The sequence below is a fragment of the Silene latifolia genome, chromosome 9 (genome assembly GCF_048544455.1).
Source record: "Silene latifolia isolate original U9 population chromosome 9, ASM4854445v1, whole genome shotgun sequence".
Taxonomy (NCBI): Eukaryota; Viridiplantae; Streptophyta; class Magnoliopsida; order Caryophyllales; family Caryophyllaceae; genus Silene; species Silene latifolia.
Genome location: NC_133534.1, coordinates 139,164,810 through 139,171,541, shown reverse-complemented (window position 1 = coordinate 139,171,541; position 6,732 = coordinate 139,164,810). Strand labels below are relative to the sequence as shown.

Genomic DNA, 6,732 nt, shown 5'->3' with positions numbered 1-6,732 from the left:
TTTCGGATGGATTTATTCTTGGTAAGAATATCTTTCATGTACTTTGCATAAGCCGGAACATGATTGTTCAATTCCGTGAATGGGATTGAGACTTCTAAGTTCTTCACAATTTCCATGAACTTTTCAAGTTGCTCATCAAGCTTAGGCTTAGCTTGGCGACTTGGGAATGGAAGTCTAATCACAATAGGCTCCTTTTCCTTAGCCTTCTCTTCATTCTTCTTCTTTGAAAGTTCGTTAGAAGTAGGATCTAACTCCTTAGAGTTCTCCACAACTCCTTGCTTGCCACTAGCATGCACAATATCTTCATCAATTGGCCTCTTCGGCCCCTCATATCTTGTACCACTCCTCAAATGGATAGCACTAACTGTCTTATGTCTTGTGGGCGGGTTACCTTGAGGAGGTAATTGCCCATTTTGTCTTTGGGAGCTAGAAGATACTAATTGGGTCATTTGAGTCTCTAACATTTTGGTGTGGGCAAGAATGTTGTTGATGGTGATTTCCTTAGCTTGGCTATCTTTTGCATTTGGGTGAAGAATTCTTAATGGTTCTTTTGCATTTGGAGGAACGCTTTTTGAACATCAAAGCTTTGGTCATTTGATTGGTTGTAGGAAGGTTGATTTTGATAACCTTGGCTTTGGTTGAAAAAGGGTCTTTGAGCTTGGTTCTCATTGGAGGTGGAGTGTATGTGGGTTGAGGGTTTTGAACATTTTGGCTCTTATATGAAAGATTTGGATGAAATTTGGTATTTTCATTATAGTAGTTGGAATAAGGGGTACCACTCTTGTATGCTTGGAAAGCATTTACTTGTTCATTTGTTCCCCTACATTCGCTTTGATCATGTCCCAAGGTTCCACAACTTTCACATACTCCATTTGGGATTGAGGATGATGCCACCATAGCATTAACATGTTGTTTGGGTGATTTGGAAGCTTCATCAAGCTTATCCATGGCCTTCTCAAACTTCAAATTGATGGTGTCGATATGAGCACTTAGTTGATCACCCAATTGAGTGATGGAATCTACCTCATGCTTTCCTCCTCTAGTGGCCTTTCGAGGCCTACTATATTCGGAATTGTGAACCGTCATCTCTTCGATTTTGGCCCATGTTTGATTGTCATTAACTTCGGTAAACCTCCCATTGGATCCCATATTAAGAACATTGTGTGAGTCTTCATATAAGCCGTTCCAAAATTGTTGCACAAGGAACCACTCACTAAGTCCATGGTGTGGACAAGAATGACAAGTGTCCTTAAATCTCTCCCATGCTTCATATAATGATTCCTCATCCCTTTGCTTGAACCCGGTGATTTGGGCTCTCAACATATTAGTATTCTCCGGAGGATAGAATTTCTTGTAGAAGGTAAGTGCTAGCTTCTTCCATGAGTCAATACCAATGGTGGCCTTGTCTAGGCTCTTCAACCTTTGCTTTTCGGTACCGATCAAGGAAAAAGAAAATACCCATCGGATTTGGTCTTGAGTAACTCTGGTTTGAGAAATTGTATCACAATAATCACAAAAAGTCTCTATATGTAAGTGATGATCTTCACTAGGCATCCCCTCAAATTGACTTCTCTCAAATAATTGTATGAATGCGGATTTGGCAATGAAATTACCGGTTAAATATGGTGGTGTAGGAGTACCGTTTGGTAGGTTCTCCCCGGTTGGTACGGAATGTGATGAAAATTTAGGCATTATGGGTTGATTTTGTGGTTGGTTTTGAATTGGGCTATCCTCTCTTTCTCTTGCAAAATGGTTGACAAACTCAATGTTATTTGGTTGAATGTCCACAATCTCACCAATACTTACAACTCTTGAAGTACCTCTAGCAACTCTTCTATTGTTAGTTAAGGTCCTTTCAATCTCGAAATCAATAGGTAATAAATTACCTTGTGATCTCCTAGTCATGCAAAATATCAAACAATTAGAAAACAATTAGAACAACCTTAAGGAGATTGACTTCCCCAAGGTAAAGAAAGACACAACTAAAAACAATTAACGAAAATCAAATCAATTGAAGACCGACCCCGTCAACGGCGCCATTTCTAGCATAGGTTTATACTCGTCGTCAAAAGCTACGAACCAAAACAATATTTATAACTTCACAAACTACTCTTAGTAAAGAGGTAAGTAAAGGTCAGATCCAAGGGACGGGTATTGATTTAGGATTTCAATTTCAAGTAGCTATGTCTTAGAGTGTCACAAATTATGGGTTGAGATGAGATGTAATCTAAACTAATCAACAAGATGAATGTAAATTAATGAAAGCAAAGTAAAGCAATTAAAGGGGTTTGTAAACAATTGATTAAAAGCACTAGGGTGTCATGGGTTCATAGGGGATTCATGGAAATAGATCATACAAACATGTTCTCAATTAGAAGCAAGCACTTATTGTTGTAATGGGACCGCGTTAGTGTATATCTTACAATCCCTAGGAAGATTTGGGTCCCGGAGCCGAGTCGTCTAGACTATACAACACCTACAAGTCGACTTAGTCTCCTCCTATTCAACTCTATACATGGTCTAATGGGGCTCGAGTTGGTTTATGTCTTACAAGCCTCATTGAAAAGATAAGAAATGGGTAAAAAATGTAAGGATTCATAGGCTCGTATTTCATCAAACATAACATGTGCATAAGTTGAAACCACAACAAGCAAGCAAATTAATTATGAAAACATATTAGATTAAGCATAGATCAATCCCCATGTTTGTTTCCCCTAATTCCCCATTAACCCTAGCTAAAGGACTACACACTCATGATCAAGTTTAGCATGCTAATAAGGTTGTCAATCATACTAACAAAGCAAAACATGATGAATAAATGATGTGATTAACAATAATTAAAGAAGGGTAAAAGATATTATACCTATTTGAGATGATCCAAATAATAAAGCAAAGAATAATAGAAATAATCTTGATGATTGATGGAAGCTTATCAATCCTCCAATAAACCCCAATAATCTTCTAATTACCCAACTAAACTAAGAACAATTGAGAGAATTAAGGAAAGATTAAGATGTGATTAATATTGAGAAGTGTATTACAACTTTGATTAAGACTAAATTAAGAGAAGGATTATGATAAGATTAAGATGATATTAAGAGTTGATGATAATCTAGGTAGTACAATGGGGTATTATACTAAAATTAATTACAAGGATTAGGGTTACTAAGGGCTTAAATGACGATTAAGACCATAAGAAAAACATAACAATCTTGCTAATCCCGAGGGACATGCGTGGATCGTACTGCAACTCCCACCGGGATCCGCTCGTCCTCTACTGAAGCATGGTTGGTCCTGTAAGAAAATCCGCTCGGATTGTCTAGGAGACGCTCATATCCTGCCTCTGGGATGCTCGTCCTGAGCTCAAGCCGCTCGGATTGTGGCGCAGGGTTCTCCTCTTGTTTGGCTCCTTAATAATCCGTGGGGATCGTGTTGGGGATGCAAGGATCTTTTCATCATTGCCCATTTCACTTTATTTATTTGCTTAGGCTTCTAGTGTCGGTCTCCTCTTTGATGCTTGGTCATTAGATGCGATCCATTTAGCTCCATTTCGCTCCATAATTGCAAGGTTAGAGATCCTCTCCTACCAAGGACACAAAACCTCAAAGAATATGCAAAACAGGAAACTAAAGATAAGAAATGACCCTAATATATCCTAGAAAGCATGGGAACGAGGTTAATTCGGGGACTAAATGTGCTCAAATATGAGTCACATCATTATACATCAGTACCTTTAATAGTTTTGGTTGTAAACAGTTTTGGTTAACTTTAGTTGTATCTTGTTTAAACAAATGTATCTTTTAATAAACGTTCTTGGATGGTCTATTTGATATACTTTACCTCGGGCAACCGAGATGGTAGAATCTTCATATCCTAGGGTGGTGTTGGTAAGGCACCTTGGTATATGGTGGTGTTACAAAGTGGTATTAGAGACGGGTTTTGGAACCTAAAACCAATGAACCAAATGAACATATGGAGTCTAATTAAAATGAACCCGGGGAGGAGTTGTTTGGAGCTATCGCAAAGGCTTGAGACGTCCCGAAGTCGCATTTAGGACCTTAAAATTTCGATCCGGTCACTACGGGGATGTCTTGGGATTTGTTACGTGTAATACGTTGTTCTTGCATGATAGAGTGTATGTGATTGTTGGCTTGAAAAGTTTACATGATATGGAAAGGATGAGGGAACTGATGTGATATGGCATAAAGGTGAACATGACTTATAGCATGCATGAATATTGTATGTTGTGTTTGATTTACATGTAGGTATATGATAAGAGCTCATCTAGTATACTGGTTTTAGAGGTATTGAGTTGTTATTGTCTGCATTGTTGTTGTTTAAGTTGTTTTGTTAAGAAAAAATTATTTGTATGAAGACCGTTTATGGAAGGGCTGTTTTGAAACTACCATAAGTCGAGTTATAGAAATGATATTGCTATGATTGCAATTTGAGGTGATAGCTTGTCTTCTTACGATTCTAACGATAGGTCACACGCCCAAAACGACCAAGTAACGAGTGAGATATGACTATTTTACGAAACTCGGCCGAGTACTTTCATATTCGGCCGAGTAACCCGTATTCGGCCGAGTAATCTTTCTGTGACAAATTGGGTTAGCTTATGGAGTCGAGAACTCGGCCGAGTGGTATAGTTACTCGACCGAGTGTCCTATACTCGACCAAGTACGTCATGTACTCGACCGAGTACCTCTTAGGGTGGTCATTTTGAGTCGGCGGCTATGTTCATACATTTGTTTTGAGTCGTAGGTTATGTGCACACGTATGTTTTGGGTCTTAAAGCATTCTTTTACATATGTGACGGTCTTGATACGTAAGTTACCAGATACTATGATGTGGAGTATACCAGCTTATGAAGGATATGTGTTTGGTAGGGAGGCCATAGGTACACGTGATTGTGATGGGTAGTGGAAAGAATAAACGAAGTTGACGAGCTATTGAAATAAGGATCACATTCTGTGAGCTATGGTGAGTGAATTAGTCGTTGGCTTAAGTGGTGTAGTGATGACGGTATATGGTCGAGTGATGATGAGAGTGGTAATGTAAATTCGAGGAATGTGAGAACGAAAAGTTTGAAATGAGGGATGTGAAAATTATGGTAATTTGGGGGTATATAGTGATTTCTGGAGAGAATGATTACGACGATGTTGGGTGAGGAGATGCGTAATGGAAAGTTGTAAAAAAAAAAAAAGATTGGTGTCTAGTGAGCTTAGATCGAGGGATGCCGCAATGAGGAATTGTATGTAGTAGTCGTTATGTAGATTTGTATTACTCGAAGGTGAGCCTAGTGTATAATCATTTGAGAGGTCCCGGGATGAAGTGAATCTTGATTTTCTAGAATTATTAAAAGAAGATGTAATCAATTAAGGAGAAATCATTGAGTGGGTCGATCTATCGGTGGGGAGTATGAGTGAGAAGTATGATGAGAGGAATTGTTTATAAGAAATGAATGAAAAATAATGACATAGGCTAATAGAACTTGATTTTTGGAATTAATGGGAAGAGAAGGATGATGATAAGTTGATTGAACGTTCATAAGAATTAGGGGACACGAAAGTCAGGAATCATGGAATTGTGTGATACTACCATGAGGGTGTGAGTTAAGGGAGTACATATAAATTCCAGGACGACTTGTTAGTCATGAGTTTTGAGGAATTAAAGGAGTAGGAAGTTGGTAGAGTATTTGCATGGTATGAGACTATGGTAGTGTGCTAGGTGATGATATAATTAAGGATAAAATTTGAATAGTTGTTGAGGTAAATTTTGTTGATGGATTTAATGTTCGTTATTTGGGATGATAACCAAGGAGAGGAAATGAATTGTTATATTTAGAGGTGATGGTAAGAGAGTAGTTACATGAAAGATGGTGGTGTCGTAGTGTTGTCACTAGTGGTTAAGGATGATGTTAAATAGGGAAGTTAGCCGTTCTAAAGAGGTTGATTTGGTGGAGGCCTGATTGGTATGTATGGTTGTGAGGGAGTAAAAGATGTGGATATAGGAGGTGTTTGCTAGTAGTTGGGTACTTATGACGATATAGTTACGTTTGCCGGGTAGTGATAATTGTGCGGATGGGAGGATATGTCATGAAGGGCATCTGAGTTAACTCGGGTGAGAGATATCCATTATCAAGTGGTAACTTATGTGATCAGGATTGGCTAGTTAGATTCGATTATGGGTCTATGATGTGTGTAAATATTTGTGTGAGGTTCTGACCTCACGAGTAGTGGTATGGTGTGATAGTTATAAGTCGTTATCTGAGTGTTCCGCGTCATATGTTGTGTACGGTAACCTAATAGGATGATATTGAAAAAGTGGTAATTTGGGTGATCTGGTATGGCTAGTTATACTTGTATGTGTATGTATGATATCTGTAAGTGATAGCGTGAGGTTCCGGCCTCATGAGTAATAGTATGGATGATATTCATAAGGTTATTATCTGTTTATTCCGTGTAATATGTTGCGTTGTGATCTAGTAACGTAGTTTTAAGGAAGTTTTTTGGTCAAGGAAGTGATACTAAGTCAGTGTTTATGGGATTGTATAAGTTGCGATGGCTATCGATGTGGTTGTTGTGCCTCGGGTGGCGATGCGGGCACGGTACTTCGTGTTGTGATACGAGTATTTTCGCGCTGCGGTGCAGCTGTTGGTGGCGGTGTTGCGATGCCGTCATCGGTGGTGGAGTAGGCGGGATACTGATGAGACGAACTTTTGAAAGTATA

At 38.8% G+C, this 6,732-nt stretch overlaps 1 non-coding gene across 1 annotated transcript; it reads left to right on the top strand.

Annotated features, from left to right (window-relative positions):
* The first annotated feature begins 1,216 nt into the window (after positions 1 to 1,216).
* Positions 1,217 to 1,323, top strand: LOC141603558 (small nucleolar RNA R71). Its single transcript, XR_012525425.1, has one exon. It is a non-coding gene; the product is annotated as a small nucleolar RNA R71 (small nucleolar RNA).
* Positions 1,324 to 6,732: the final 5,409 nt, after the last annotated feature.